General features: G+C 43.5%; 34 non-coding genes across 34 annotated transcripts; 18 read left to right on the plus strand and 16 right to left on the minus strand.

The window, feature by feature from the left end:
• Positions 1–480: 480 nt before the first annotated feature.
• Positions 481–554, plus strand: trnat-ugu (transfer RNA threonine (anticodon UGU)). Its single transcript has one exon. It is a non-coding gene; the product is annotated as a tRNA-Thr (tRNA).
• Positions 555–1,132: 578 nt separating this feature from the next.
• On the plus strand, positions 1,133–1,206 carry trnat-cgu (transfer RNA threonine (anticodon CGU)). The gene has a single exon. It is a non-coding gene; the product is annotated as a tRNA-Thr (tRNA).
• A 266-nt stretch (positions 1,207–1,472) lies between these two features.
• trnal-uag (transfer RNA leucine (anticodon UAG)) lies at positions 1,473–1,554 on the minus strand. The gene has a single exon. It is a non-coding gene; the product is annotated as a tRNA-Leu (tRNA).
• Positions 1,555–2,255: 701 nt separating this feature from the next.
• On the plus strand, positions 2,256–2,329 carry trnat-ugu (transfer RNA threonine (anticodon UGU)). Its single transcript has one exon. It is a non-coding gene; the product is annotated as a tRNA-Thr (tRNA).
• A 728-nt stretch (positions 2,330–3,057) lies between these two features.
• On the minus strand, positions 3,058–3,139 carry trnal-uag (transfer RNA leucine (anticodon UAG)). Its single transcript has one exon. It is a non-coding gene; the product is annotated as a tRNA-Leu (tRNA).
• A 689-nt stretch (positions 3,140–3,828) lies between these two features.
• Positions 3,829–3,902, plus strand: trnat-ugu (transfer RNA threonine (anticodon UGU)). Its single transcript has one exon. It is a non-coding gene; the product is annotated as a tRNA-Thr (tRNA).
• Positions 3,903–4,480: 578 nt separating this feature from the next.
• On the plus strand, positions 4,481–4,554 carry trnat-cgu (transfer RNA threonine (anticodon CGU)). Its single transcript has one exon. It is a non-coding gene; the product is annotated as a tRNA-Thr (tRNA).
• A 320-nt stretch (positions 4,555–4,874) lies between these two features.
• Positions 4,875–4,956, minus strand: trnal-uag (transfer RNA leucine (anticodon UAG)). Its single transcript has one exon. It is a non-coding gene; the product is annotated as a tRNA-Leu (tRNA).
• A 577-nt stretch (positions 4,957–5,533) lies between these two features.
• On the plus strand, positions 5,534–5,607 carry trnat-ugu (transfer RNA threonine (anticodon UGU)). Its single transcript has one exon. It is a non-coding gene; the product is annotated as a tRNA-Thr (tRNA).
• Positions 5,608–6,335: 728 nt separating this feature from the next.
• trnal-uag (transfer RNA leucine (anticodon UAG)) lies at positions 6,336–6,417 on the minus strand. The gene has a single exon. It is a non-coding gene; the product is annotated as a tRNA-Leu (tRNA).
• Positions 6,418–7,106: 689 nt separating this feature from the next.
• Positions 7,107–7,180, plus strand: trnat-cgu (transfer RNA threonine (anticodon CGU)). Its single transcript has one exon. It is a non-coding gene; the product is annotated as a tRNA-Thr (tRNA).
• Positions 7,181–9,094: 1,914 nt separating this feature from the next.
• trnat-cgu (transfer RNA threonine (anticodon CGU)) lies at positions 9,095–9,168 on the plus strand. The gene has a single exon. It is a non-coding gene; the product is annotated as a tRNA-Thr (tRNA).
• Positions 9,169–11,015: 1,847 nt separating this feature from the next.
• Positions 11,016–11,089, plus strand: trnat-ugu (transfer RNA threonine (anticodon UGU)). Its single transcript has one exon. It is a non-coding gene; the product is annotated as a tRNA-Thr (tRNA).
• Positions 11,090–11,556: 467 nt separating this feature from the next.
• Positions 11,557–11,638, minus strand: trnal-aag (transfer RNA leucine (anticodon AAG)). Its single transcript has one exon. It is a non-coding gene; the product is annotated as a tRNA-Leu (tRNA).
• Positions 11,639–11,964: 326 nt separating this feature from the next.
• On the plus strand, positions 11,965–12,038 carry trnat-ugu (transfer RNA threonine (anticodon UGU)). The gene has a single exon. It is a non-coding gene; the product is annotated as a tRNA-Thr (tRNA).
• A 906-nt stretch (positions 12,039–12,944) lies between these two features.
• On the plus strand, positions 12,945–13,018 carry trnat-cgu (transfer RNA threonine (anticodon CGU)). The gene has a single exon. It is a non-coding gene; the product is annotated as a tRNA-Thr (tRNA).
• Positions 13,019–13,338: 320 nt separating this feature from the next.
• trnal-aag (transfer RNA leucine (anticodon AAG)) lies at positions 13,339–13,420 on the minus strand. The gene has a single exon. It is a non-coding gene; the product is annotated as a tRNA-Leu (tRNA).
• A 326-nt stretch (positions 13,421–13,746) lies between these two features.
• Positions 13,747–13,820, plus strand: trnat-ugu (transfer RNA threonine (anticodon UGU)). Its single transcript has one exon. It is a non-coding gene; the product is annotated as a tRNA-Thr (tRNA).
• A 963-nt stretch (positions 13,821–14,783) lies between these two features.
• On the minus strand, positions 14,784–14,857 carry trnat-agu (transfer RNA threonine (anticodon AGU)). The gene has a single exon. It is a non-coding gene; the product is annotated as a tRNA-Thr (tRNA).
• A 1,386-nt stretch (positions 14,858–16,243) lies between these two features.
• Positions 16,244–16,326, minus strand: trnal-uag (transfer RNA leucine (anticodon UAG)). Its single transcript has one exon. It is a non-coding gene; the product is annotated as a tRNA-Leu (tRNA).
• A 153-nt stretch (positions 16,327–16,479) lies between these two features.
• trnat-agu (transfer RNA threonine (anticodon AGU)) lies at positions 16,480–16,553 on the minus strand. Its single transcript has one exon. It is a non-coding gene; the product is annotated as a tRNA-Thr (tRNA).
• Positions 16,554–17,063: 510 nt separating this feature from the next.
• On the plus strand, positions 17,064–17,137 carry trnat-cgu (transfer RNA threonine (anticodon CGU)). The gene has a single exon. It is a non-coding gene; the product is annotated as a tRNA-Thr (tRNA).
• A 320-nt stretch (positions 17,138–17,457) lies between these two features.
• Positions 17,458–17,539, minus strand: trnal-uag (transfer RNA leucine (anticodon UAG)). The gene has a single exon. It is a non-coding gene; the product is annotated as a tRNA-Leu (tRNA).
• Positions 17,540–18,003: 464 nt separating this feature from the next.
• Positions 18,004–18,077, minus strand: trnat-agu (transfer RNA threonine (anticodon AGU)). Its single transcript has one exon. It is a non-coding gene; the product is annotated as a tRNA-Thr (tRNA).
• Positions 18,078–20,442: 2,365 nt separating this feature from the next.
• On the plus strand, positions 20,443–20,516 carry trnat-ugu (transfer RNA threonine (anticodon UGU)). The gene has a single exon. It is a non-coding gene; the product is annotated as a tRNA-Thr (tRNA).
• Positions 20,517–21,244: 728 nt separating this feature from the next.
• On the minus strand, positions 21,245–21,326 carry trnal-uag (transfer RNA leucine (anticodon UAG)). Its single transcript has one exon. It is a non-coding gene; the product is annotated as a tRNA-Leu (tRNA).
• A 153-nt stretch (positions 21,327–21,479) lies between these two features.
• trnat-agu (transfer RNA threonine (anticodon AGU)) lies at positions 21,480–21,553 on the minus strand. The gene has a single exon. It is a non-coding gene; the product is annotated as a tRNA-Thr (tRNA).
• Positions 21,554–22,139: 586 nt separating this feature from the next.
• Positions 22,140–22,213, plus strand: trnat-ugu (transfer RNA threonine (anticodon UGU)). The gene has a single exon. It is a non-coding gene; the product is annotated as a tRNA-Thr (tRNA).
• A 728-nt stretch (positions 22,214–22,941) lies between these two features.
• On the minus strand, positions 22,942–23,023 carry trnal-uag (transfer RNA leucine (anticodon UAG)). Its single transcript has one exon. It is a non-coding gene; the product is annotated as a tRNA-Leu (tRNA).
• Positions 23,024–23,712: 689 nt separating this feature from the next.
• On the plus strand, positions 23,713–23,786 carry trnat-cgu (transfer RNA threonine (anticodon CGU)). The gene has a single exon. It is a non-coding gene; the product is annotated as a tRNA-Thr (tRNA).
• A 238-nt stretch (positions 23,787–24,024) lies between these two features.
• trnat-agu (transfer RNA threonine (anticodon AGU)) lies at positions 24,025–24,098 on the minus strand. The gene has a single exon. It is a non-coding gene; the product is annotated as a tRNA-Thr (tRNA).
• A 1,602-nt stretch (positions 24,099–25,700) lies between these two features.
• Positions 25,701–25,774, plus strand: trnat-ugu (transfer RNA threonine (anticodon UGU)). Its single transcript has one exon. It is a non-coding gene; the product is annotated as a tRNA-Thr (tRNA).
• A 906-nt stretch (positions 25,775–26,680) lies between these two features.
• On the plus strand, positions 26,681–26,754 carry trnat-cgu (transfer RNA threonine (anticodon CGU)). Its single transcript has one exon. It is a non-coding gene; the product is annotated as a tRNA-Thr (tRNA).
• Positions 26,755–27,074: 320 nt separating this feature from the next.
• trnal-uag (transfer RNA leucine (anticodon UAG)) lies at positions 27,075–27,156 on the minus strand. The gene has a single exon. It is a non-coding gene; the product is annotated as a tRNA-Leu (tRNA).
• Positions 27,157–27,746: the final 590 nt, after the last annotated feature.

The raw sequence follows: 27,746 nt of genomic DNA on the forward strand, positions 1-27,746 counted from the left end.
TCCATTCTGTGGCTGGATCATCCGTGAAATCCTGAGATCAAGTTACAAGACTTCCTTGATCGCTGGACTTCTTTGTGTGCGGCGTAGGTACTGGGGCCTAGCGGGTAAAAGCATGTCTTGGAGATCTCGTGTATTCCTTCCAGGAGTGCCTTAATCACTTGATGTTTTTGCACGCACCATCTACTTTGACACTACAATGTTCATAAAAGGAGTTGTTTTGTGCTTGAAATGGATGTTCTATCACTGCCATTTTCGCAAGATCAGATATTGAGATCAAGTGCTAGCAGTTTCAAGCTGTAACAAAGTTCATGTGGAATCAATTCTGACATGTTGGATTACGCCTTTGCATACATTACCAAGGTGCACTTCCACATGGCGTCCCATGAAGTTTTGTCGCAGAAGGTGCAACTCTAACATCCATCCGTTTTTGGCTCTCGGTACATATGGGCAATTCTCTGGGATTTGAAATCGTTTAAATGAGGCGCTGTGGCTTAGCTGGTTAAAGTGCCTGTCTTGTAAACAGGAGATCCTGGGTTCAATTCCCAGCAGTGCCTCTGTGTATAAACACTACTTATGACTAGCTTGCTTCTAAATGCCAGGTACAATTTTATTAGTCATTTCAAAGCAAAAGATGTGTAAAGCTACAGTCATGTTGGCAAAGGCCAAAAAGGGAGTTGCTTTATGCTTGAAATGGTTCTTCTAACAACAATGAGATCCACGCAAAATGCCCAACGCATCCGTGAAATCCTGAGATCAAGTTACAAGACTTCCTTGATCGCTGGACTTCTTTGTGTGCGGCGTAGGTACTGGGGCCTAGCGGGTAAAAGCATGTCTTGGAGATCTCGTGTATTCCTTCCAGGAGTGCCTTAATCACTTGATGTTTTTGCACGCACCATCTACTTTGACACTACAATGTTCATAAAAGGAGTTGTTTTGTGCTTGAAATGGATGTTCTATCACTGCCATTTTCGCAAGATCAGCTATTGACTACATTACCAAGGTGCACTTCCACATGGCGTCCCATGAAGTTTTGTCGCAGAAGGTGCAACTCTAACATCCATCGAAATATAATTGGGTTTTTGGCTCACGGTACATATGGGCAATTCTCTGGGATTTGAAATCCTTTAAATGACGCGCTGTGGCTTAGCTGGTTAAAGTGCCTGTCTCGTAAACAGGAGATCCTGGGTTCAAATCCCAGCAGTGCCTCTGTCTATAAACACCACTTATGACTAGCTTTCTTCTGAGTTTCAAGCTGTAACAAAGTTCATGTGGAATCAATTCTGACATGTTGGATTACGCCTTTGCATACATTACCAAGGTGCACTTCCACATGGCGTCCCATGAAGTTTTGTCGCAGAAGGTGCAACTCTAACATCCATCGAAATATAATTGGGTTTTTGGCTCACGGTACATACAGGGTAAGAACCCTATATCATTATATGAAGTGCTTTCCATAGGCACCTGGTGTCAAATGGCAGTTGTGGGATTTGAACCTACGCCTCCTGAGAGACTGGAGCCTAAATCCAGCGCCTTAGACCACTCGGCCACACTACCTCAAGGCGCAGCTTTTGCCTCGGGGAAAAATAACGCAGTAGGCATGTAAGCGCGTAGGATAAATTGGCGACGAGATCCACGCTTGCTACAAAATGCCCAACGCAATAGTTTAGTCAATTAAAGGCAGAAGATGCATAAAGACACAGTCAGCTCAGGCACTGCTGGGATTTGAACCCAGGATCTCCTGTCTGCAAAAAGCAAGATGCCACTCCATTCTGTGGCTGGATCATCCGTGAAATCCTGAGATCAAGTTACAAGACTTCCTTGATCGCTGGACTTCTTTGTGTGCGGCGTAGGTACTGGGGCCTAGCGGGTAAAAGCATGTCTTGGAGATCTCGTGTATTCCTTCCAGGAGTGCCTTAATCACTTGATGTTTTTGCACGCACCATCTACTTTGACACTACAATGTTCATAAAAGGAGTTGTTTTGTGCTTGAAATGGTTGTTCTATCACTGCCATTTTCGCAAGATCAGCTATTGAGATCAAGTGCTAGCAGTTTCAAACTGTAACAAAGTTCATGTGGAATCAATTCTGACATGTTGGATTACGCCTTTGCATACATTACCAAGGTGCACTTCCACATGGCGTCCCATGAAGTTTTGTCGCAGAAGGTGCAACTCTAACATCCATCGAAATATAATTGGGTTTTTGGCTCACGGTACATATGGGCAATTCTCTGGGATTTGAAATCCTTTAAATGAGGCGCTGTGGCTTAGCTGGTTAAAGCGCCTGTCTTGTAAACAGGAGATCCTGGGTTCAAATCCCAGCAGTGCCTCTGTGTATAAACACTACTTATGACTAGTTTGCTTCTAAATGCCCAGTACAATTTTATTGGTCATTTCAAGGCAAAAGATGTGTAATGCTACAGTCATGTTGGCAAAGGCCAAAAAGGGAGTTGTTTTATGCTTGAAATGGTTCTTCTATCACTCCCGGTTTCGCAAGATCAAATATTGAGATCAAATGCTACAAGATCCACTATACCACTCTGCTCTATTGCTCTGTCAGGTTGGCACGTTTCAACATTTTCAGTGCACGTAATACTGCTTTTTTTGGGATTATGGGATAAAGAAGCAACTGTGTAATTTCACACAAAAAGTCAGAAGATGTTGTTGCTTTAGCCATAGATGATTTTTTGATGCTTCACGCTGTTCAACCAGCGGTGGAGACTACAGATAAGTCAACTCCTGTCTCAAACAAAGTCATTCATTTGAGATATGGAATCGATAGCCTGTAGTTGTCAGATGGCAGTGGTGGGATTCCACTTGTCCTGAGAGACTGGAGCCTTAAGCCAGCGCTTTGGACCACTCAGCCACACTTCCTGCACTTGTTTTTCTGTTGCATTCGTGCAGGTTACGAGCTAGGAAGCTCAGCAGGGAGGATGTCTTAACTAGAAGAGCTGATCATCTGTGCATAATTGTACAAAGAGTAAACATTGATGACCTGCAAGAGGTAAGAACCCTATATCATTATATGAAGTGCTTTCCATAGGCACCTGGTGTCAAATGGCAGTGGTGGGATTTGAACCCACGCCTCCTGAGAGACTGGAGCCTAAATCCAGCGCTTTAGACCACTCGGCCACACTACCTCAAGGCGCAGCTTTTGCCTCGGGGAAAAATAACGCAGTAGGCATGTAAGCGCGTAGGATAAATTGGCGACGAGATCCACGCTTGCTACTAAATGCCCAACGCAATAGTTTAGTCAATTAAAGGCAGAAGATGCATAAAGACACAGTCAGCTCAGGCACTGCTGGGATTTGAACCCAGGATCTCCTGTCTGCAAAAAGCAAGATGCCACTCCATTCTGTGGCTGGATCATCCGTGAAATCCTGAGATCAAGTTACAAGACTTCCTTGATCGCTGGACTTCTTTGTGTGCAGCGTAGGTACTGGGGCCTAGCGGATAAAAGCATGTCTTGGAGATCTCGTGTATTCCTTCCAGGAGTGCCTTAATCACTTGATGTTTTTGCACGCACCATCTACTTTGACACTACAATGTTCATAAAAGGAGTTGTTTTGTGCTTGAAATGGTTGTTCTATCACTGCCATTTTCGCAAGATCAGCTATTGAGATCAAGTGCTAGCAGTTTCAAGCTGTAACAAAGTTCATGTGGAATCAATTCTGACATGTTGGATTACGCCTTTGCATACATTACCAAGGTGCACTTCCACATGGCGTCCCATGAAGTTTTGTCGCAGAAGGTGCAACTCTAACATCCATCCGTTTTTGGCTCTCGGTACATATGGGCAATTCTCTGGGATTTGAAATCGTTTAAATGAGGCGCTGTGGCTTAGCTGGTTAAAGTACCTGTCTTGTAAACAGGAGATGCTGGGTTCAATTCCCAGCAGTGCCTCTGTGTATAAACACTACTTATGACTAGCTTGCTTCTAAATGCCAGGTACAATTTTATTAGTCATTTCAAAGCAAAAGATGTGTAAAGCTACAGTCATGTTGGCAAAGGCCAAAAAGGGAGTTGCTTTATGCTTGAAATGGTTCTTCTAACAACAATGAGATCCACGCAAAATGCCCAACGCATCCGTGAAATCCTGAGATCAAGTTACAAGACTTCCTTGATCGCTGGACTTCTTTGTGTGCGGCGTAGGTACTGGGGCCTAGCGGGTAAAAGCATGTCTTGGAGATCTCGTGTATTCCTTCCAGGAGTGCCTTAATCACTTGATGTTTTTGCACGCACCATCTACTTTGACACTACAATGTTCATAAAAGGAGTTGTTTTGTGCTTGAAATGGATGTTCTATCACTGCCATTTTCGCAAGATCAGCTATTGACTACATTACCAAGGTGCACTTCCACATGGCGTCCCATGAAGTTTTGTCGCAGAAGGTGCAACTCTAACATCCATCGAAATATAATTGGGTTTTTGGCTCACGGTACATATGGGCAATTCTCTGGGATTTGAAATCCTTTAAATGACGCGCTGTGGCTTAGCTGGTTAAAGTGCCTGTCTCGTAAACAGGAGATCCTGGGTTCAAATCCCAGCAGTGCCTCTGTCTATAAACACCACTTATGACTAGCTTTCTTCTGAATGCCCAATACAATTTCATTGGTCATTTCAAGGCAAAAGATGTGTCTGCCTTTCAACATTTTCAGTGCACATAATACTTCTTTTTCTCCGATTATGGCATGAAGAAGCAACTGTGTAATTTCACACAAAAAGTCAGAAGATGCTGTTTCTTTAGCCATAGATTTTTCTTTTTTTAATGCTGCACACTGTTCAACCTGCGGTGGAGACTACAGATGAGTCAACTCCTGTCTTAAACAAAGTCATTCATTTGAGATATGGAATCAATAGCCTTTAGTTGTCAAATGGCAGTGGTGGGATTCGAACCCACGCCTCCTGAGAGACTGGAGCCTAAATCCAGCGCCTTAGACCACTCAGCCACACTACCTCAAGGCGCAGCTTTTTGCCCCGGGGAAAAATAACGCCGTAGGCATGTAAGCGCGTAGGATAAATTGACAACGAGATCCACGCTTGCTACTAAATGCCCAACGCATCCGTGAAATCCTGAGATCAAGTTACAAGACTTCCTTGATCGCTGGACTTCTTTGTGTGCGGCGTAGGTACTGGGGCCTAGCGGGTAAAAGCATGTCTTGGAGATCTCGTGTATTCCTTCCAGGAGTGCCTTAATCACTTGATGTTTTTGCACGCACCATCTACTTTGACACTACAATGTTCATAAAAGGAGTTGTTTTGTGCTTGAAATGGTTGTTCTATCACTGCCATTTTCGCAAGATCAGCTATTGAGATCAAGTGCTAGCAGTTTCAAGCTGTAACAAAGTTCATGTGGAATCAATTCTGACATGTTGGATTACGCCTTTGCATACATTACCAAGGTGCACTTCCACATGGCGTCCCATGAAGTTTTGTCGCAGAAGGTGCAACTCTAACATCCATCGAAATATAATTGGGTTTTTGGTTCACGGTACATATGGGCAATTCTCTGGGATTTGAAATCCTTTAAATGAGGCGCTGTGGCTTAGCTGGTTAAAGCGCCTGTCTTGTAAACAGGAGATCCTGGGTTCAAATCCCAGCAGTGCCTCTGTGTATAAACACTACTTATGACTAGCTTGCTTCTAAATGCCCAGTACAATTTTATTGGTCATTTCAAGGCAAAAGATGTGTAATGCTACAGTCATGTTGGCAAAGGCCAAAAAGGGAGTTGTTTTATGCTTGAAATGGTTCTTCTATCACTCCCGGTTTCGCAAGATCAAATATTGAGATCAAATGCTACAAGATCCACTATACCACTCTGCTCTATTGCTCTGTCAGGTTGGCACGTTTCAACATTTTCAGTGCACGTAATACTGCTTTTTTTGGGATTATGGGATAAAGAAGCAACTGTGTAATTTCACACAAAAAGTCAGAAGATGTTGTTGCTTTAGCCATAGATGATTTTTTGATGCTTCACGCTGTTCAACCAGCGGTGGAGACTACAGATAAGTCAACTCCTGTCTCAAACAAAGTCATTCATTTGAGATATGGAATCGATAGCCTGTAGTTGTCAGATGGCAGTGGTGGGATTCCACTTGTCCTGAGAGACTGGAGCCTTAAGCCAGCGCTTTGGACCACTCAGCCACACTTCCTGCACTTGTTTTTCTGTTGCATTCGTGCAGGTTACGAGCTAGGAAGCTCAGCAGGGAGGATGTCTTAACTAGAAGAGCTGATCATCTGTGCATAATTGTACAAAGAGTAAACATTGATGACCTGCAAGAGGTAAGAACCCTATATCATTATATGAAGTGCTTTCCATAGGCACCTGGTGTCAAATGGCAGTGGTGGGATTTGAACCCACGCCTCCTGAGAGACTGGAGCCTAAATCCAGCGCCTTAGACCACTCGGCCACACTACCTCAAGGCGCAGCTTTTGCCTCGGGGAAAAATAACGCAGTAGGCATATAAGCGCGTAGGATAAATTGGCGACGAGATCCACGCTTGCTACTAAATGCCCAACGCAATAGTTTAGTCAATTAAAGGCAGAAGATGCATAAAGACACAGTCAGCTCAGGCACTGCTGGGATTTGAACCCAGGATCTCCTGTCTGCAAAAAGCAAGATGCCACTCCATTCTGTGGCTGGATCATCCGTGAAATCCTGAGATCAAGTTACAAGACTTCCTTGATCGCTGGACTTCTTTGTGTGCGGCGTAGGTACTGGGGCCTAGCGGGTAAAAGCATGTCTTGAAGATCTCGTGTATTCCTTCCAGGAGTGCCTTAATCACTTGATGTTTTTGCACGCACCATCTACTTTAACACTACAATGTTCATAAAAGGAGTTGTTTTGTGCTTGAAATGGTTGTTCTATCACTGCCATTTTCGCAAGATCAGATATTGAGATCAAGTGCTAGCAGTTTCAAGCTGTAACAAAGTTCATGTGGAATCAATTCTGACATGTTGGATTACGCCTTTGCATACATTACCAAGGTGCACTTCCACACGGCGTCCCATGAAGTTTTGTCGCAGAAGGTGCAACTCTAACATCCATCCGTTTTTGGCTCTCGGTACATATGGGCAATTCTCTGGGATTTGAAATCGTTTAAATGAGGCGCTGTGGCTTAGCTGGTTAAAGTGCCTGTCTCGTAAACAGGAGATCCTGGGTTCATTTCCCAGCAGTGCCTCTGTGTATAAACACTACTTATGACTAGCTTGCTTCTAAATACCCAGTCCAATTTTATTAGTCATTTCAAAGCAAAAGATGTGTAAAGCTACAGTCATGTAGGCAAAGGCCAAAAAGGGAGTTGTTTTATGCTTGAAATGGTTCTTCTAACAACAACAAGATCCACGCTTGCTACTAAATGCCCAACGCAAAAGTTCAGTCAATTAAAGGCAAAAGATGCATAAATACACAGTCAGCTCAGGCACTGCTGGGATTCAAACCCAGGATCTCCTGTTTACTAGACAGGCACTTTAACCAACTAAGCCACAGCTCCACTCAAGCTGCTGGCTTCATTTTAAGCCACACAGTCTAAAGGTAAACTCTCAGAGAAGATCACAAAACAATGTCTGCAAAAAGCAAGATGCCAATCCATTCTGTGGCTGGATCATCCGTGAAACCGTGAAATCCTGAGATCAAGTTACAAGACTTCCTTGATCGCTGGACTTCTTTGTGTGCGGCGTAGGTACTGGGGCCTAGCGGGTAAAAGCATGTCTTGGAGATCTCGTGTATTCCTTCCAGGAGTGCCTTAATCACTTGATGTTTTTGCACGCACCATCTACTTTGACACTACAATGTTCATAAAAGGAGTTGTTTTGTGCTTGAAATGGTTGTTCTATCACTGCCATTTTCGCAAGATCAGCTATTGAGATCAAGTGCCAGCAGTTTCAAGTTGTAACAAAGTTCATGTGGAATCAATTCTGACATGTTGGATTACGCCTTTGCATACATTACCAAGGTGCACTTCCACATGGCGTCCCATGAAGTTTTGTCGCAGAAGGTGCAACTCTAACATCCATCGAAATATAATTGGGTTTTTGGCTCACGGTACATATGGGCAATTCTCTGGGATTTGAAATCCTTTAAATGAGGCGCTGTGTGTCAGATGGCTACAAAATGCCCAACGCATCCGTGAAATCCTGAGATCAAGTTACAAGACTTCCTTGATCGCTGGACTTCTTTGTGTGCGGCGTAGGTACTGGGGCCTAGCGGGTAAAAGCATGTCTTGGAGATCTCGTGTATTCCTTCCAGGAGTGCCTTAATCACTTGATGTTTTTGCACGCACCATCTACTTTGACACTACAATGTTCATAAAAGGAGTTGTTTTGTGCTTGAAATGGTTGTTCTATCACTGCCATTTTCGCAAGATCAGATATTGAGATCAAGTGCTAGCAGTTTCAAGCTGTAACAAAGTTCATGTGGAATCAATTCTGACATGTTGGATTACGCCTTTGCATACATTACCAAGGTGCACTTCCACATGGCGTCCCATGAAGTTTTGTCGCAGAAGGTGCAACTCTAACATCCATCCGTTTTTGGTTCACGGTACATATGGGCAATTCTCTGGGATTTGAAATCGTTTAAATGAGGCGCTGTGTGTCAGATGGCTACAAAATGCCCAACGCATCCGTGAAATCCTGAGATCAAGTTACAAGACTTCCTTGATCGCTGGACTTCTTTGTGTGCGGCGTAGGTACTGGGGCCTAGCGGGTAAAAGCATGTCTTGGAGATCTCGTGTATTCCTTCCAGGAGTGCCTTAATCACTTGATGTTTTTGCACGCACCATCTACTTTGACACTACAATGTTCATAAAAGGAGTTGTTTTGTGCTTGAAATGGTTGTTCTATCACTGCCATTTTCGCAAGATCAGATATTGAGATCAAGTGCTAGCAGTTTCAAGCTGTAACAAAGTTCATGTGGAATCAATTCTGACATGTTGGATTACGCCTTTGCATACATTACCAAGGTGCACTTCCACATGGCGTCCCATGAAGTTTTGTCGCAGAAGGTGCAACTCTAACATCCATCGAAATATAATTGGGTTTTTGGCTCACGGTACATATGGGCAATTCTCTGGGATTTGAAATCCTTTAAATTAGGCGCTGTGGCTTAGCTGGTTAAAGTGCCTGTCTCGTAAACAGGAGATCCTGGGTTCAAATCCCAGCAGTGCCTCTGTCTATAAACACCACTTATGACTAGCTTTCTTCTGAATGCCCAATACAATTTCATTGGTCATTTCAAGGCAAAAGATGTGTCTGCCTTTCAACATTTTCAGTGCACATAATACTTCTTTTTCTCCGATTATGGCATGAAGAAGCAACTGTGTAATTTCACACAAAAAGTCAGAACATGCCATTTCTTTAGCCATAGATTTTTTTTTTTTTTTTAATGCTGCACACTGTTCAACCTGCGGTGGAGACTACAGATGAGTCAACTCCTGTCTTAAACAAAGTCATTCATTTGAGATATGGAATCAATAGCCTTTAGTTGTCAAATGCTACAAGGTCCACTATACCACTCTGCTCTATTGCTCTGTCAGGTTGGCACGTTTCAACATTTTCAGTGCACGTAATACTGCTTTTTTTGGGATTATGGGATAAAGAAGCAACTGTGTAATTTCACACAAAAAGTCAAAAGTTGTTGTTGCTTTAGCCATAGAGGACTTTTTGAAGCTTCACGCTGTTCAACCAGTGGTGGAGACTACAGATAAGTCAACTCCTGTCTCAAACAAAGTCATTCATTTGAGATATGGAATCAATAGCCTGTTGTTGTCAGATGGCAGTGGTGGGATTCCACTTGTCCTGAGAGACTGGAGCCTTAAGCCAGCGCTTTGGACCACTCAGCCACACTTCCTGCACTTGTTTTTCTGCTGGGATTCGAACCCAGGATCTCTTGTTTACTAGACAGGCACTTTAACCAACTAAGCCACAGCGCCACTCAAGACTCTGGCTTCATTTTCAGCCACACAGTCTAAAGGTAAACTCTCAGAGAAGATCACAAAACAATGTCTGCAAAAAGCAAGATGCCACTCCATTCTGTGGCTGGATCATCCGTGAAATCCTGAGATCAAGTTACAAGACTTCCTTGATCGCTGGACTTCTTTGTGTGCGGCGTAGGTACTGGGGCCTAGCGGGTAAAAGCATGTCTTGGAGATCTCGTGTATTCCTTCCAGGAGTGCCTTAATCACTTCATGTTTTTGCACGCACCATCTACTTTGACACTACAATGTTCATAAAAGGAGTTGTTTTGTGCTTGAAATGGTTCTTCTATCACTGCCATTTTCGCAAGATCAGATATTGAGATCAAGTGCTAGCAGTTTCAAGCTGTAACAAAGTTCATGTGGAATCAATTCTGACATGTTGGATTACGCCTTTGCATACATTACCAAGGTGCACTTCCACATGGCGTCCCATGAAGTTTTGTCGCAGAAGGTGCAACTCTAACATCCATCGAAATATAATTGGGTTTTTGGCTCACGGTACATATGGGCAATTCTCTGGGATTTGAAATCCTTTAAATGAGGCGCTGTGTGTCAGATGGCTACAAAATGCCCAACGCATCCGTGAAATCCTGAGATCAAGTTACAAGACTTCCTTGATCGCTGGACTTCTTTGTGTGCGGCGTAGGTACTGGGGCCTAGCGGGTAAAAGCATGTCTTGGAGATCTCGTGTATTCCTTCCAGGAGTGCCTTAATCACTTGATGTTTTTGCACGCACCATCTACTTTGACACTACAATGTTCATAAAAGGAGTTGTTTTGTGCTTGAAATGGTTGTTCTATCACTGCCATTTTCGCAAGATCAGATATTGAGATCAAGTGCTAGCAGTTTCAAGCTGTAACAAAGTTCATGTGGAATCAATTCTGACATGTTGGATTACGCCTTTGCATACATTACCAAGGTGCACTTCCACAGGGCGTCCCATGAAGTTTTGTCGCAGAAGGTGCAACTCTAACATCCATCCGTTTTTGGCTCACGGTACATATGGGCAATTCTCTGGGATTTGAAATCGTTTAAATGAGGCGCTGTGGCTTAGCTGGTTAAAGCGCCTGTCTTGTAAACAGGAGATCCTGGGTTCAAATCCCAGCAGTGCCTCTGTGTATAAACACCACTTATGACTAGCTTGCCTCTAAATGCCCAGTACAATTTTATTAGTCATTTCAAAGCAAAAGATGTGTAAAGCTACAGTCATGTTGGCAAAGGCCAAAAAGGGAGTTGTTTTATGCTTGAAATGGTTCTTCTATCACTCCCGGTTTTGCAAGATCAAATATTGAGATCAAATGCTACAAGGTCCACTATACCACTCTGCTCTATTGCTCTGTCAGGTTGGCACATTTCAACATTTTCAGTGCACGTAATACTGCTTTTTTTGGGATTATGGGATAAAGAAGCAACTGTGTAATTTCACACAAAAAGTCAGAAGATGTTGTTGCTTTAGCCATAGATGATTTTTTGATGCTTCACGCTGTTCAACCAGCGGTGGAAACTACAGATAAGTCAACTCCTGTCTCAAACAAAGTCATTAATTTGAGATATGGAATCAATAGCCTCTAGTTGTCAAATGGCAGTGGTGGGATTCGAACCCACGCCTCCTGAGAGACTGGAGCCTTAATCCAGCGCCTTGGACCACTCGGCCACACTACCTCAAGAAGCAGCTTTTTGCCCCGGGGAAAAATAACGCCGTAGGCATGTGAGCACGTAGGATAAATTGACAACAAGATCCACGCTTGCTACTAAATGCCCAACGCAATAGTTTAGTCAATTAAAAGCAAAAGATGAATAAAGACACAGTCAGCTCATGTGGAATCAATTCTGACATGTTGGATTACGCCTTTGCATACATTACCAAGGTGCACTTCCACACGGCGTCCCATGAAGTTTTGTTGCAGAAGGTGCAACTCTAACATCCATCCGTTTTTGGCTAACGGTACATATGGGCAATTCTCTGGGATTTTAAATAGTTTAAATGGGGCGCTGTGGCTTAGCTGGTTAAAGCGCCTGTCTTGTAAACAGGAGATCCTGGGTTCAAATCACAGCAGTGCCTCTGTGTATAAACACTACTTATGACTAGCTTGCTTCTAAATGCCCAGTACAATTTTATTGGTCATTTCAAGGCAAAAGATGTGTAAAGCTACAGTCATGTTGGCAAAGGCCAAAAAGGGAGTTGTTTTATGCTTGAAATGGTTCTTCTAACAACAACGAGATCCACGCTTGCTACTAAATGCACTACGCAATAGTTTAGTCAATTAAAGGCAAAAGATGCATAAAGACACTGTCAGCTCAGGCACTGCTGGGATTCAAACCCAGGATCTGCTGTTTACTAGACAGGCACTTTAACCAACTAAGCCACAGCGCCACTCAAGCTGCTGGCTTCATTTTCAGCCACACAGTCTAAAGGTAAACTCTCAGAGAAGATCACAAAACAATGTCTGCAAAAATCAAGATGCCAATCCATTCTGTGGCTGGATCATCCGTGAAACCGTGAAATCCTGAGATCAAGTTACAAGACTTCCTTGATCGCTGGACTTCTTTGTGTGCGGCGTAGGTACTGGGGCCTAGCGGGTAAAAGCATGTCTTGGAGATCTCGTGCATTCCTTCCAGGAGTGCCTTAATCACTTGATGTTTTTGCACGCACCATCTACTTTGACACTACAATGTTCATAAAAGGAGTTGTTTTGTGCTTGAAATTGTTGTTCTATCACTGCCATTTTCGCAAGATCAGATATTGAGATCAAGTGCTAGCAGTTTCAAGCTGTAACAAAGTTCATGTGGAATCCATTCTGACATGTTGGATTATGCCTTTGCATACATTACCAAGGTGCACTTCCACATGGCGTCCCATGAAGTTTTGTCGCAGAAGGTGCAACTCTAACATCCATCGAAATATAATTGGGTTTTTGGCTCACGGTACATTTGGGCAATTCTCTGGGATTTGAAATCCTTTAAATGAGGCGCTGTGGCTTAGCTGGTTAAAGTGCCTGTCTCGTAAACAGGAGATCCTGGGTTCAAATCCCAGCAGTGCCTCCGTCTATAAACACCACTTATGACTAGCTTTCTTCTGAATGCCCAATACAATTTCATTGGTCATTTCAAGGCAAAAGATGTGTCTGTCTTTCAACATTTTCAGTGCACATAATACTTCTTTTTCTCCGATTATGGCATGAAGAAGCAACTGTGTAATTTCACACAAAAAGTCAGAAGATGCTGTTTCTTTAGCCATAGATTTTTTTTTTTTTAATGCTGCACACTGTTCAACCTGCGGTAGAGACTACAGATGAGTCAACTCCTGTCTTAAACATAGTCATTCATTTGAGATATGGAATCAATAGCCTTTAGTTGTCAAATGGCAGTGGTGGGATTCGAACCCACGCCTCCTGGGAGACTGGAGCCTTAATCCAGCGCCTTGGACCACTCGGCCACACTACCTCAAGAAGCAGCTTTTTGCCCCGGGGAAAAATAACGCCGTAGGCATGTGAGCACGTAGGATAAATTGACAACGAGATTCACGCTTGCTACTAAATGCCCAACGCAATAGTTTAGTCAATTAAAAGCAAAAGATGAATAAAGACACAGTCAGCTCATGTGGAATCAATTCTGACATGTTGGATTACGCCTTTGCATACATTACCAAGGTGCACTTCCACACGGCGTCCCATGAAGTTTTGTTGCAGAAGGTGCAACTCTAACATCCATCCGTTTTTGGCTCACGGTACATATGGGCAATTCTCTGGGATTTGAAATAGTTTAAATGAGGCGCTGTGGCTTAGCTGGTTAAAGCGCCTGTCTTGTAAACAGGAGATCCTGGGTTCAAATCCCAGCAGTGCCTCTGTGTATAAACACTACTTATGACTAGCTTGCTTCTAAATGCCCAGTACAATTTTATTGTTCATTTCAAGGCAAAGCTGTGTAAAGCTACAGTCATGTTGGCAAAGGCCAAAAAGGGAGTTGTTTTATGCTTGAAATGGTTCTTCTATCACTCCCGGTTTCGCAAGATCAAATATTGAGATCAAATGCTACAAGGTCCACTATACCACTCTGCTCTATTGCTCTGTCAGGTTGGCACGTTTCAACATTTTCAGTGCACGTAATACTGCTTTTTTTGGGATTATGGGATAAAGAAGCAACTGTGTAATTTCACACAAAAAGTCAGAAGATGTTGTTGCTTTAGCCATAGATGATTTTTTGATGCTTCACACTGTTCAACCAGCGGTGGAGACTACAGATAAGTCAACTCCTGTCTCAAACAAAGTCATTCATTTGAGATATGGAATCGATAGCCTGTAGTTGTCAGATGGCAGTGGTGGGATTCCACTTGTCCTGAGAGACTGGAGCCTTAAGCCAGCGCTTTGGACCACTCAGCCACACTTCCTGCACTTGTTTTTCTGTTGCATTCGTGCAGGTTACGAGCTAGGAAGCTCAGCAGGGAGGATGTCTTAACTAGAAGAGCTGATCATCTGTGCATAATTGTACAAAGAGTAAACATTGATGACCTGCAAGAGGTAAGAACCCTATATCATTATAAGAAGTGCTTTCCATATGCACCTGGTGTCAAATGGCAGTGGTGGGATTTGAACCCATGCCTCCTGAGAGACTGGAGCCTAAATCCATCGCCTTAGACCACATCGGCCACACAACCTCAAGGCGCAGCTTTTGCCTCGGGGAAAAATAACGCAGTAGGCATGTAAGCGCGTAGGATAAATTGACAACGAGATCCACGCTTGCTACTAAATGCCCAACGCAATAGTTTAGTCAATTAAAGGCAAAAGATGCATAAAGACACAGTCAGCTCAGGCACTGCTGGGATTTGAACCCAGGATCTCCTGTTTACTAGACAGGCACTTTAACCAACTAAGCCACAGCGCCACTCAAGACTCTGGCTTCATTTTCAGCCACACAGTCTAAAGGTAAACTCTCAGTGAAGATCACAAAACAATGTCTGCAAAAAGCAAGATGCCACTCCATTCTGTGGCTGGATCATCCGTGAAATCCTGAGATCAAGTTACAAGACTTCCTTGATCGCTGGACTTCTTTGTGTGTGGCGTAGGTACTGGGGCCTAGCGGGTAAAAGCATGTCTTGGAGATCTCGTGTATTCCTTCCAGGAGTGCCTTAATCACTTGATGTTTTTGCACGCACCATCTACTTTGACACTACAATGTTCATAAAAGGAGTTGTTTTGTGCTTTTTGCCCCGGGGAAAAATAACGCCGTAGGCATGTAAGCGCGTAGGATAAATTGACAACGAGATCCACGCTTGCTACTAAATGCCCAACGCATCCGTGAAATCCTGAGATCAAGTTACAAGACTTCCTTGATCGCTGGACTTCTTTGTGTGCGGCGTAGGTACTGGGGCCTAGCGGGTAAAAGCATGTCTTGGAGATCTCGTGCATTCCTTCCAGGAGTGCCTTAATCACTTGATGTTTTTGCACGCACCATCTACTTTGACACTACAATGTTCATAAAAGGAGTTGTTTTGTGCTTGAAATGGTTGTTCTATCACTGCCATTTTCGCAAGATCAGCTATTGAGATCAAGTGCTAGCAGTTTCAAGCTGTAACAAAGTTCATGTGGAATCAATTCTGACATGTTGGATTACGCCTTTGCATACATTACCAAGGTGCACTTCCACATGGCGTCCCATGAAGTTTTGTCGCAGAAGGTGCAACTCTTCTATCACTCCCGGTTTCGCAAGATCAAATATTGAGATCAAATGCTACAAGGTCCACTATACCACTCTGCGCTATTGCTCTGTCAGGTTGGCACGTTTCAACATTTTCAGTGCACGTAATACTGCTTTTTTTGGGATTATGGGATAAAGAAGCAACTGTGTAATTTCACAGAAAAAGTCAGAAGATGTTGTTGCTTTAGCCATAGATGATTTCTTGATGCTTCACGCTGTTCAATTAGCGGTGGAGACTACAGATAAGTCAACTCCTGTCTCAAACAAAGTCATTCATTTGAGATATGGAATCGATAGCCTGTAGTTGTCAGATGGCAGTGGTGGGATTCCACTTGTCCTGAGAGACTGGAGCCTTAAGCCAACGCTTTGGACCACTCAGCCACACTTCCTGCACTTGTTTTTCTGTTGCATTCGTGCAGGTTACGAGCTAGGAAGCTCAGCAGGGAGGATGTCTTAACTAGAAGAGCTGATCATCTGTGCATAATTGTACAAAGAGTAAACATTGATGACCTGCAAGAGGTAAGAACCCTATATCATTATAAGAAGCTCTTTCTATAGGCACCTGGTGTCAAATGGCAGTGGTGGGATTTGAACCCACGCCTCCTGAGAGACTGGAGCCTAAATCCAGCGCCTTAGACCACATCGGCCACACAACCTCAAGGCGCAGCTTTTGCCTCGGGGAAAAATAACGCAGTAGGCATGTAAGCGCGTAGTATAAATTGACAACGAGATCCACGCTTGCTACTAAATGCCCAACGCAATAGTTTAGTCAATTAAAGGCAAAAGATGCATAAAGACACAGTCAGCTCAGGCACTGCTGGGATTCGAACCCATGATTTCCTGTTTACTAGACAGGCACTTTAACCAACTAAGCCACAGCGCCACTCAAGACTCTGGCTTTTTTTTCAGCCACACAGTCTAAAGGTAAACTCTCAGAGAAGATCACAAAACAATGTCTGCAAAAAGCAAGATGCCACTCCATTCTGTGGCTGGATCATCCGTGAAATCCTGAGATCAAGTTACAAGACTTCCTTGATCGCTGGACTTCTTTGTGTGCGGCGTAGGTACTGGGGCCTAGCGGGTAAAAGCATGTCTTGGAGATCTCGTGTATTCCTTCCAAGAGTGCCTTAATCACTTGATGTTTTTGCACGCACCATCTACTTTGACACTACAATGTTCATAAAAGGAGTTGTTTTGTGCTTGAAATGGATGTTCTATCACTGCCATTTTCGCAAGATCAGCTATTGACTACATTACCAAGGTGCACTTCCACATGGCGTCCCATGAAGTTTTGTCGCAGAAGGTGCAACTCTAACATCCATCGAAATATAATTGGGTTTTTGGCTCACGGTACATATGGGCAATTCTCTGGGATTTGAAATCCTTTAAATGACGCGCTGTGGCTTAGCTGGTTAAAGTGCCTGTCTCGTAAACAGGAGATCCTGGGTTCAAATCCCAGCAGTGCCTCTGTCTATAAACACCACTTATGACTAGCTTTCTTCTGAATGCCCAATACAATTTCATTGGTCATTTCAAGGCAAAAGATGTGTCTGCCTTTCAACATTTTCAGTGCACATAATACTTCTTTTTCTCCGATTATGGCATGAAGAAGCAACTGTGTAATTTCACACAAAAAGTCAGAAGATGCTGTTTCTTTAGCCATAGATTTTTCTTTTTTTAATGCTGCACACTGTTCAACCTGCGGTGGAGACTACAGATGAGTCAACTCCTGTCTTAAACAAAGTCATTCATTTGAGATATGGAATCAATAGCCTTTAGTTGTCAAATGGCAGTGGTGGGATTCGAACCCACGCCTCCTGAGAGACTGGAGCCTAAATCCAGCGCCTTAGACCACTCAGCCACACTACCTCAAGGCGCAGCTTTTTGCCCCGGGGAAAAATAACGCCGTAGGCATGTAAGCGCGTAGGATAAATTGACAACGAGATCCACGCTTGCTACTAAATGCCCAACGCATCCGTGAAATCCTGAGATCAAGTTACAAGACTTCCTTGATCGCTGGACTTCTTTGTGTGCGGCGTAGGTACTGGGGCCTAGCGGGTAAAAGCATGTCTTGGAGATCTCGTGTGTATAAACTCTGTGTATAAACACTACTTATGACTAGCTTGCTTCTAAATACCCAGTACAATTTTATTAGTCATTTCAAAGCAAAAGATGTGTAAAGATACAGTCATGTAGGCAAAGGCCAAAAAGGGAGTTGTTTTATGCTTGAAATGGTTCTTCTAACAACAACGAGATCCACGCTTGCTACTAAATGCCCAACGCAAAAGTTCAGTCAATTAAAGGCAAAAGATGCATAAATACACAGTCAGCTCAGGCACTGTTGGGATTCGAACCCAGGATCTCCTGTTTACTAGACAGGCACTTTAACCAACTAAGCCACAGCGCCACTCAAGCTGCTGGCTTCATTTTAAGCCACACAGTCTAAAGGTAAACTCTCAGAGAAGATCACAAAACAATGTCTGCAAAAAGCAAGATGCCAATCCATTCTGTGGCTGGATCATCCGTGAAACCGTGAAATCCTGAGATCAAGTTACAAGACTTCCTTGATCGCTGGACTTCTTTGTGTGCGGCGTAGGTACTGGGGCCTAGCGGGTAAAAGCATGTCTTGGAGATCTCGTGTATTCCTTCCAGGAGTGCCTTAATCACTTGATGTTTTCGCACGCACCATCTACTTTGACACTACAATGTTCATAAAAGGAGTTGTTTTGTGCTTGAAATAGTTGTTCTATCACTGCCATTTTCGCAAGATCAGATATTGAGATCAAGTGCTAGCAGTTTCAAGTTGTAACAAAGTTCATGTGGAATCAATTCTGACATGTTGGATTACGCCTTTGCATACATTACCAAGGTGCACTTCCACATGGCGTCCCATGAAGTTTTGTCGCAGAAGGTGCAACTCTAACATCCATCGAAATATAATTGGGTTTTTGGCTCACGGTACATATGGGCAATTTTCTGGGATTTGAAATCCTTTAAATGAGGCGCTGTGTGTCAGATGGCTACAAAATGCCCAACGCATCCGTGAAATCCTGAGATCAAGTTACAAGACTTCCTTGATCGCTGGACTTCTTTGTGTGCGGCGTAGGTACTGGGGCCTAGCGGGTAAAAGCATGTCTTGGAGATCCCGTGTATTACTTCCAGGAGTGCCTTAATCACTTGATGTTTTTGCACGCACCATCTACTTTGACACTACAATGTTCATAAAAGGAGTTGTTTTGTGCTTGAAATGGTTGTTCTATCACTGCCATTTTCGCAAGATCAGACATTGAGATCAAGTGCTAGCAGTTTCAAGCTGTAACAAAGTTCATGTGGAATCAATTTTGACATGTTGGATTACGCCTTTGCATACATTACCAAGGTGCACTTCCACATGGCGTCCCATGAAGTTTTGTCGCAGAAGGTGCAACTCTAACATCCATCGAAATATAATTGGGTTTTTGGCTCACGGTACATATGGGCAATTCTCTGGGATTTGAAATCCTTTAAATGAGGCGCTGTGTGTCAGATTGTTACAAAATGCCCAACGCATCCGTGAAATCCTGAGATCAAGTTACAAGACTTCCTTGATCGCTGGACTTCTTTGTGTGCGGCGTAGGTACTGGGGCCTAGCGGGTAAAAGCATGTCTTGGAGATCTCGTGTATTCCTTCCAGGAGTGCCTTAATCACTTGATGTTTTTGCACGCACCATCTACTTTGACACTACAATGTTCATAAAAGGAGTTGTTTTGTGCTTGAAATGGTTGTTCTATCACTGCCATTTTCGCAAGATCAGCTATTGAGATCAAGTGCTAGCAGTTTCAAGCTGTAACAAAGTTCATGTGGAATCAATTCTGACATGTTGGATTACGCCTTTGCATACATTACCAAGGTGCACTTCCACATGGCGTCCCATGAAGTTTTGTCGCAGAAGGTGCAACTCTAACATCCATCGAAATATAATTGGGTTTTTGGCTCACGGTACATATGGGCAATTTTCTGGGATTTGAAATCCTTTAAATGAGGCGCTGTGTGTCAGATGGCTACAAAATGCCCAACGCATCCGTGAAATCCTGAGATCAAGTTACAAGACTTCCTTGATCGCTGGACTTCTTTGTGTGCGGCGTAGGTACTGGGGCCTAGCGGGTAAAAGCATGTCTTGGAGATCTGGTGTATTCCTTCCAGGAGTGCCTTAATCACTTGATGTTTTTGCACGCACCATCTACTTTGACACTACAATGTTCATAAAAGGAGTTGTTTTGTGCTTGAAATGGTTCTTCTATCACTGCCATTTTCGCAAGATCAGATATTGAGATCAAGTGCTAGCAGTTTCAAGCTGTAACAAAGTTCATGTGGAATCAATTCTGACATGTTGGATTACGCCTTTGCATACATTACCAAGGTGCACTTCCACATGGCGTCCCATGAAGTTTTGTCGCAGAAGGTGCAACTCTAACATCCATCGAAATATAATTGGGTTTTTGGCTCACGGTACATATGGGCAATTCTCTGGGATTTGAAATCCTTTAAATGAGGCGCTGAGTGTCAGATGGCTACAAAATACCCAACGCATCCGTGAAATCCTGAGATCAAGTTACAAGACTTCCTTGATCGCTGGACTTCTTTGTGTACGGCGTAGGTACTGGGGCCTAGCGGGTAAAAGCATGTCTTGGAGATCTCGTGTATTCCTTCCAGGAGTGCCTTAATCACTTGATGTTTTTGCACGCACCATCTACATATGGGCAATTCTCTGGGATTTGAAATCCTTTAAATGAGGCGCTGTGGCTTAGCTGGTTAAAGTGCCTGTCTTGTAAACAGGAGATCCTGGGTTCAAATCCCAGCAGTGCCTCTGTGTATAAACACTACTTATGACTAGCTTGCTTCTAAATGCCCAGTACAATTTTATTGGTCATTTCAAGGCAAAAGATGTGTAAAGCTACAGTCATGTTGGCAACGGCCAAAAAGGGAGTTGTTTTATGCTTGAAATGCTTCTTCTATCACTCCCGGTTTCGCAAGATCAAATATTGAGATCAAATGCTACAAGGTCCACTATACCACTCTGCTCTATTGCTCTGTCAGGTTGGCACGTTTCAACATTTTCAGTGCACGTAATACTGCTTTTTTTGGGATTATGGGATAAAGAAGCAACTGTGTAATTTCACACAAAAAGTCAGAAGATGTTGTTGCTTTAGCCATAGATGATTTTTTGATGCTTCACGCTGTTCAACCAGCGGTGGAGACTACAAATAAGTCAACTCCTGTCTCAAACAAAGTCATTCATTTGAGATATGGAATCGATAGCCTCTAGTTGTCAGATGGCAGTGGTGGGATTCCACTTGTCCTGAGAGACTGGAGCCTTAAGCCAGCGCTTTGGACCACTCAGCCACACTTCCTGCACTTGTTTTTCTGTTGCATTCGTGCAGGTTACGAGCTAGGAAGCTCAGCAGGGAGGATGTCTTAACTAGAAGAGCTGATCATCTGTGCATAATTGTACAAAGAGTAAACATTGATGACCTGCAAGAGGTAAGAACCCTTTATCATTATAAGAAGTGCTTTCCATATGCACCTGGTGTCAAATGGCAGTGGTGGGATTTGAACCCACACCTCCTGAGAGACTGGAGCCTAAATCCAGCGCCTTAGACCACTCGGCCACACTACCTCAAGGCGCAGCTTTTGCCTCGGGGAAAAATAACGCACTAGGCATGTAAGCGCGCAGGATAAATTGACAACGAGATCCACGCTTGCTACTAAATGCCCAACGCAATAGTTTAGTCAATTAAAGGCAAAAGATGCATAAAGACACAGTCAGCTCAGGCACTGCTGGGATTTGAACCCAGGATCTCCTGTTTACTAGACAGGCACTTTAACCAACTAAGCCACAGCGCCACTCAAGACTCTGGCTTCATTTTCAGCCACACAGTCTAAAGGTAAACTCTCAGAGAAGATCACAAAACAATGTCTGCAAAAAGCAAGATGCCACTCCATTCTGTGGGTGGATCATCCGTGAAATCCTGAGATCAAGTTACAAGACTTCCTTGATCGCTGGACTTCTTTGTGTGCGGCGTAGGTACTGGGGCCTAGCGGGTAAAAGCATGTCTTGGAGATCTCGTGTATTCCTTCCAGGAGTGCCTTAATCACTTGATGTTTTTGCACGCACCATCTACTTTGACACTACAATGTTCATAAAAGGAGTTGTTTTGTGCTTGAAATGGTTCTTCTATCACTGCCATTTTCGCAAGATCAGATATTGAGATCAAGTGCTAGCAGTTTCAAGCTGTACCAAAGTTCATGTGTAATCAATTCTGATATGTTGGATTACGCCTTTGCATACATTACCAAGGTGCACTTCCACACGGCGTCCCATGAAGTTTTGTCGCAGAAGGTGCAACTCTAACATCCATCGAAATATAATTGGGTTTTTGGCTCACGGTACATATGGGCAATTCTCTGGGATTTGAAATCCTTTAAATGAGGCGCTGTGGCTTAGCTGGTTAAAGCGCCTGTCTTGTAAACAGGAGATCCTGGGTTCAAATCCCAGCAGTGCCTCTGTGTATAAACACTACTTATGACTAGCTTGCTTCTAAATGCCCAGTACAATTTTATTGGTCATTTCAAGGCAAAAGATGTGTAATGCTACAGTCATGTTGGCAAAGGCCAAAAAGGGAGTTGTTTTATGCTTGAAATGGTTATTCTATCACTCCCGGTTTCGCAAAATCAAATATTGAGATCAAATGCTACAAGATCCACTATACCACTCTGCTCTATTGCTCTGTCAGGTTGGCACGTTTCAACATTTTCAGTGCACGTAATACTGCTTTTTTTGGGATTATGGGATAAAGAAGCAACTGTGTAATTTCACACAAAAAGTCAGAAGATGTTGTTGCTTTAGCCATAGATGATTTTTTGATGCTTCACGCTGTTCAACCAGCGGTGGAGACTACAGATAAGTCAACTCCTGTCTCAAACAAAGTCATTCATTTGAGATATGGAATCGATAGCCTGTAGTTGTCAGATGGCAGTGGTGGGATTCCACTTGTCCTGAGAGACTGGAGCCTTAAGCCAGCGCTTTGGACCACTCAGCCACACTTCCTGCACTTGTTTTTCTGTTGCATTCGTGCAGGTTACGAGCTAGGAAGCTCAGCAGGGAGGATGTCTTAACTAGAAGAGCTGATCATCTGTGCATAATTGTACAAAGAGTAAACATTGATGACCTGCAAGAGGTAAGAACCCTTTATCATTATAAGAAGTGCTTTCCATATGCACCTGGTGTCAAATGGCAGTGGTGGGATTTGAACCCACGCCTCCTGAGAGACTGGAGCCTAAATCCAGCGCCTTAGACCACTCGGCCACACTACCTCAAGGCGCAGCTTTTGCCTCGGGGAAAAATAACGCAGTAGGCATGTAAGCGCGCAGGATAAATTGACAACAAGATCCACGCTTGCTACTAAATGCCCAACGCAATAGTTTACTCAATTAAAGGCAGAAGATGCATAAAGACACAGTCAGCTCAGGCACTGCTGGGATTTGAACCCAGGATCTCCTGTCTGCAAAAAGCAAGATGCCACTCCATTCTGTGGCTGGATCATCCGTGAAATCCTGAGATCAAGTTACAAGACTTCCTTGATCGCTGGACTTCTTTGTGTGCGGCGTAGGTACTGGGGCCTAGCGGGTAAAAGCATGTCTTGAAGATCTCGTGTATTCCTTCCAGGAGTGCCTTAATCACTTGATGTTTTTGCACGCACCATCTACTTTAACACTACAATGTTCATAAAAGGAGTTGTTTTGTGCTTGAAATGGTTGTTCTATCACTGCCATTTTCGCAAGATCAGATATTGAGATCAAGTGCTAGCAGTTTCAAGCTGTAACAAAGTTCATGTGGAATCAATTCTGACATGTTGGATTACGCCTTTGCATACATTACCAAGGTGCACTTCCACACGGCGTCCCATGAAGTTTTGTCGCAGAAGGTGCAACTCTAACATCCATCCGTTTTTGGCTCTCGGTACATATGGGCAATTCTCTGGGATTTGAAATCGTTTAAATGAGGCGCTGTGGCTTAGCTGGTTAAAGTGCCTGTCTCGTAAACAGGAGATCCTGGGTTCATTTCCCAGCAGTGCCTCTGTGTATAAACACTACTTATGACTAGCTTGCTTCTAAATACCCAGTCCAATTTTATTAGTCATTTCAAAGCAAAAGATGTGTAAAGCTACAGTCATGTAGGCAAAGGCCAAAAAGGGAGTTGTTTTATGCTTGAAATGGTTCTTCTAACAACAACAAGATCCACGCTTGCTACTAAATGCCCAACGCAAAAGTTCAGTCAATTAAAGGCAAAAGATGCATAAATACACAGTCAGCTCAGGCACTGCTGGGATTCAAACCCAGGATCTCCTGTTTACTAGACAGGCACTTTAACCAACTAAGCCACAGCGCCACTCAAGCTGCTGGCTTCATTTTAAGCCACACAGTCTAAAGGTAAACTCTCAGAGAAGATCACAAAACAATGTCTGCAAAAAGCAAGATGCCAATCCATTCTGTGGCTGGATCATCCGTGAAACCGTGAAATCCTGAGATCAAGTTACAAGACTTCCTTGATCGCTGGACTTCTTTGTGTGCGGCGTAGGTACTGGGGCCTAGCGGGTAAAAGCATGTCTTGGAGATCTCGTGTATTCCTTCCAGGAGTGCCTTAATCACTTGATGTTTTTGCACGCACCATCTACTTTGACACTACAATGTTCATAAAAGGAGTTGTTTTGTGCTTGAAATGGTTGTTCTATCACTGCCATTTTCGCAAGATCAGCTATTGAGATCAAGTGCCAGCAGTTTCAAGTTGTAACAAAGTTCATGTGGAATCAATTCTGACATGTTGGATTACGCCTTTGCATACATTACCAAGGTGCACTTCCACATGGCGTCCCATGAAGTTTTGTCGCAGAAGGTGCAACTCTAACATCCATCGAAATATAATTGGGTTTTTGGCTCACGGTACATATGGGCAATTTTCTGGGATTTGAAATCCTTTAAATGAGGCGCTGTGTGTCAGATGGCTACAAAATGCCCAACGCATCCGTGAAATCCTGAGATCAAGTTACAAGACTTCCTTGATCGCTGGACTTCTTTGTGTGCGGCGTAGGTACTGGGGCCTAGCGGGTAAAAGCATGTCTTGGAGATCTCGTGTATTCCTTCCAGGAGTGCCTTAATCACTTGATGTTTTTGCACGCACCATCTACTTTGACACTACAATGTTCATAAAAGGAGTTGTTTTGTGCTTGAAATGGTTGTTCTATCACTGCCATTTTCGCAAGATCAGATATTGAGATCAAGTGCTAGCAGTTTCAAGGTGTAACAAAGTTCATGTGGAATCAATTCTGACATGTTGGATTACGCCTTTGCATACATTACCAAGGTGCACTTCCACATGGCGTCCCATGAAGTTTTGTCGCAGAAGGTGCAACTCTAACATCCATCGAAATATAATTGGGTTTTTGGCTCACGGTACATATGGGCAATTCTCTGGGATTTGAAATCCTTTAAATGAGGCGCTGTGTGTCAGATGGCTACAAAATGCCCAACGCATCCGTGAAATCCTGAGATCAAGTTACAAGACTTCCTTGATCGCTGGACTTCTTTGTGTGCGGCGTAGGTACTGGGGCCTAGCGGGTAAAAGCATGTCTTGGAGATCTCGTGTATTCCTTCCAGGAGTGCCTTAATCACTTGATGTTTTTGCACGCACCATCTACTTTGACACTACAATGTTCATAAAAGGAGTTGTTTTGTGCTTGAAATGGTTGTTCTATCACTGCCATTTTCGCAAGATCAGCTATTGAGATCAAGTGCTAGCAGTTTCAAGCTGTAACAAAGTTCATGTGGAATCAATTCTGACATGTTGGATTACGCCTTTGCATACATTACCAAGCTGCACTTCCACATGGCGTCCCATGAAGTTTTGTCGCAGAAGGTGCAACTCTAACATCCATCCGTTTTTGGCTCACGGTACATATGGGCAATTCTCTGGAATTTGAAATCGTTTAAATGAGGCGCTGTGGCTTAGCTGGTTAAAGCGCCTGTCTTGTAAACAGGAGATCCTGGGTTCAAATCCCAGCAGTACCTCTGTGTATAAACACTACTTATGACTAGCTTGCTTCTAAATGCCCAGTACAATTTTATTGGTCATTTCAAGGCAAAAGATGTGTAAAGCTACAGTCATGTTGGCAAAGGCCAAAAACGGAGTTGTTTTATGCTTGAAATGGTTTTTCTAACAACAACGAGATCCACGCTTGCTACTAAATGCCCAACGCAATAGTTTAGTCAATTAAAGGCAAAAGATGCATAAAGACACTGTCAGCTCAGGCACTGCTGGGATTCAAACCCAGGATCTGCTGTTTACTAGACAGGCACTTTAACCAACTAGGCCACAGTGCCACTCAAGCTGCTGGCTTCATTTTCAGCCACACAGTCTAAAGGTAAACTCTCAGAGAAGATCACAAAACAATGTCTGCAAAAAGCAAGATGCCAATCCATTCTGTGGCTGGATCATCCGTGAAACCGTGAAATCCTGAGATCAAGTTACAAGACTTCCTTGATCGCTGGACTTCTTTGTGTGCGGCGTAGGTACTGGGGCCTAGCGGGTAAAAGCATGTCTTGGAGATCTCGTGCATTCCTTCCAGGAGTGCCTTAATCACTTGATGTTTTTGCACGCACCATCTACTTTGACACTACAATGTTCATAAAAGGAGTTGTTTTGTGCTTGAAATGGTTGTTCTATCACTGCCATTTTCGCAAGATCAGATATTGAGATCAAGTGCTAGCAGTTTCAAGCTGTAACAAAGTTCATGTGGAATCAATTCTGACATGTTGGATTATGCCTTTGCATACATTACCAAGGTGCACTTCCACATGGCGTCCCATGAAGTTTTGTCGCAGAAGGTGCAACTCTAACATCCATCGAAATATAATTGGGTTTTTGGCTCACGGTACATATGGGCAATTCTCTGGGATTTGAAATCCTTTAAATGAGGCGCTGTGGCTTAGCTGGTTAAAGTGCCTGTCTCGTAAACAGGAGATCCTGGGTTCAAATCCCAGCAGTGCCTCTGTCTATAAACACCACTTATGACTAGCTTTCTTCTGAATGCCAAATACAATTTCATTGGTCATTTCAAGGCAAAAGATGTGTCTGCCTTTTAACATTTTCAGTGCACATAATACTTCTTTTTCTCCGATTATGGCATGAAGAAGCAACTGTGTAATTTCACACAAAAAGTCAGAAGATGCTGTTTCTTTAGCCATAGATTTTTTTTTTTTTAATGCTGCACACTGTTCAACCTGCGGTGGAGACTACAGATGAGTCAACTCCTGTCTTAAACAAAGTCATTCATTTGAGATATGGAATCAATAGCCTTTAGTTGTCAAATGGCAGTGGTGGGATTCGAACCCACGCCTCCTGAGAGACTGGAGCCTAAATCCAGCGCCTTAGACCACTCGGCCACACTACCTCAAGGCACAGCTTCTTGCCCCGGGGAAAAATAACGCCGTAGGCATGTAAACGCGTAGGATAAATTGACAACGAGATCCACGCTTGCTACTAAATGCCCAACGCATCCGTGAAATCCTGAGATCAAGTTACAAGACTTCCTTGATCGCTGGACTTCTTTGTGTGCGGCGTAGGTACTGGGGCCTAGCGGGTAAAAGCATGTCTTGGAGATCTCGTGTATTCCTTCCAGGAGTGCCTTAATCACTTGATGTTTTTGCACGCACCATCTACTTTGACACTACAATGTTCATAAAAGGAGTTGTTTTGTGCTTGAAATGGTTGTTCTATCACTGCCATTTTCGCAAGATCAGATATTGAGATCAAGTGCTAGCAGTTTCAAGCTGTAACAAAGTTCATGTGGAATCAATTCTGACATGTTGGATTACGCCTTTGCATACATTACCAAGGTGCACTTCCACATGGCGTCCCATGAAGTTTTGTCGCAGAAGGTGCAACTCTAACATCCATCGAAATATAATTGGGTTTTTGGCTCACGGTACATATGGGCAATTCTCTGGGATTTGAAATCCTTTAAATGAGGCGCTGTGTGTC

The sequence above is a fragment of the Channa argus genome, chromosome 10 (assembly GCF_033026475.1).
Source record: "Channa argus isolate prfri chromosome 10, Channa argus male v1.0, whole genome shotgun sequence".
NCBI classification, from domain to species: Eukaryota; Metazoa; Chordata; class Actinopteri; order Anabantiformes; family Channidae; genus Channa; species Channa argus.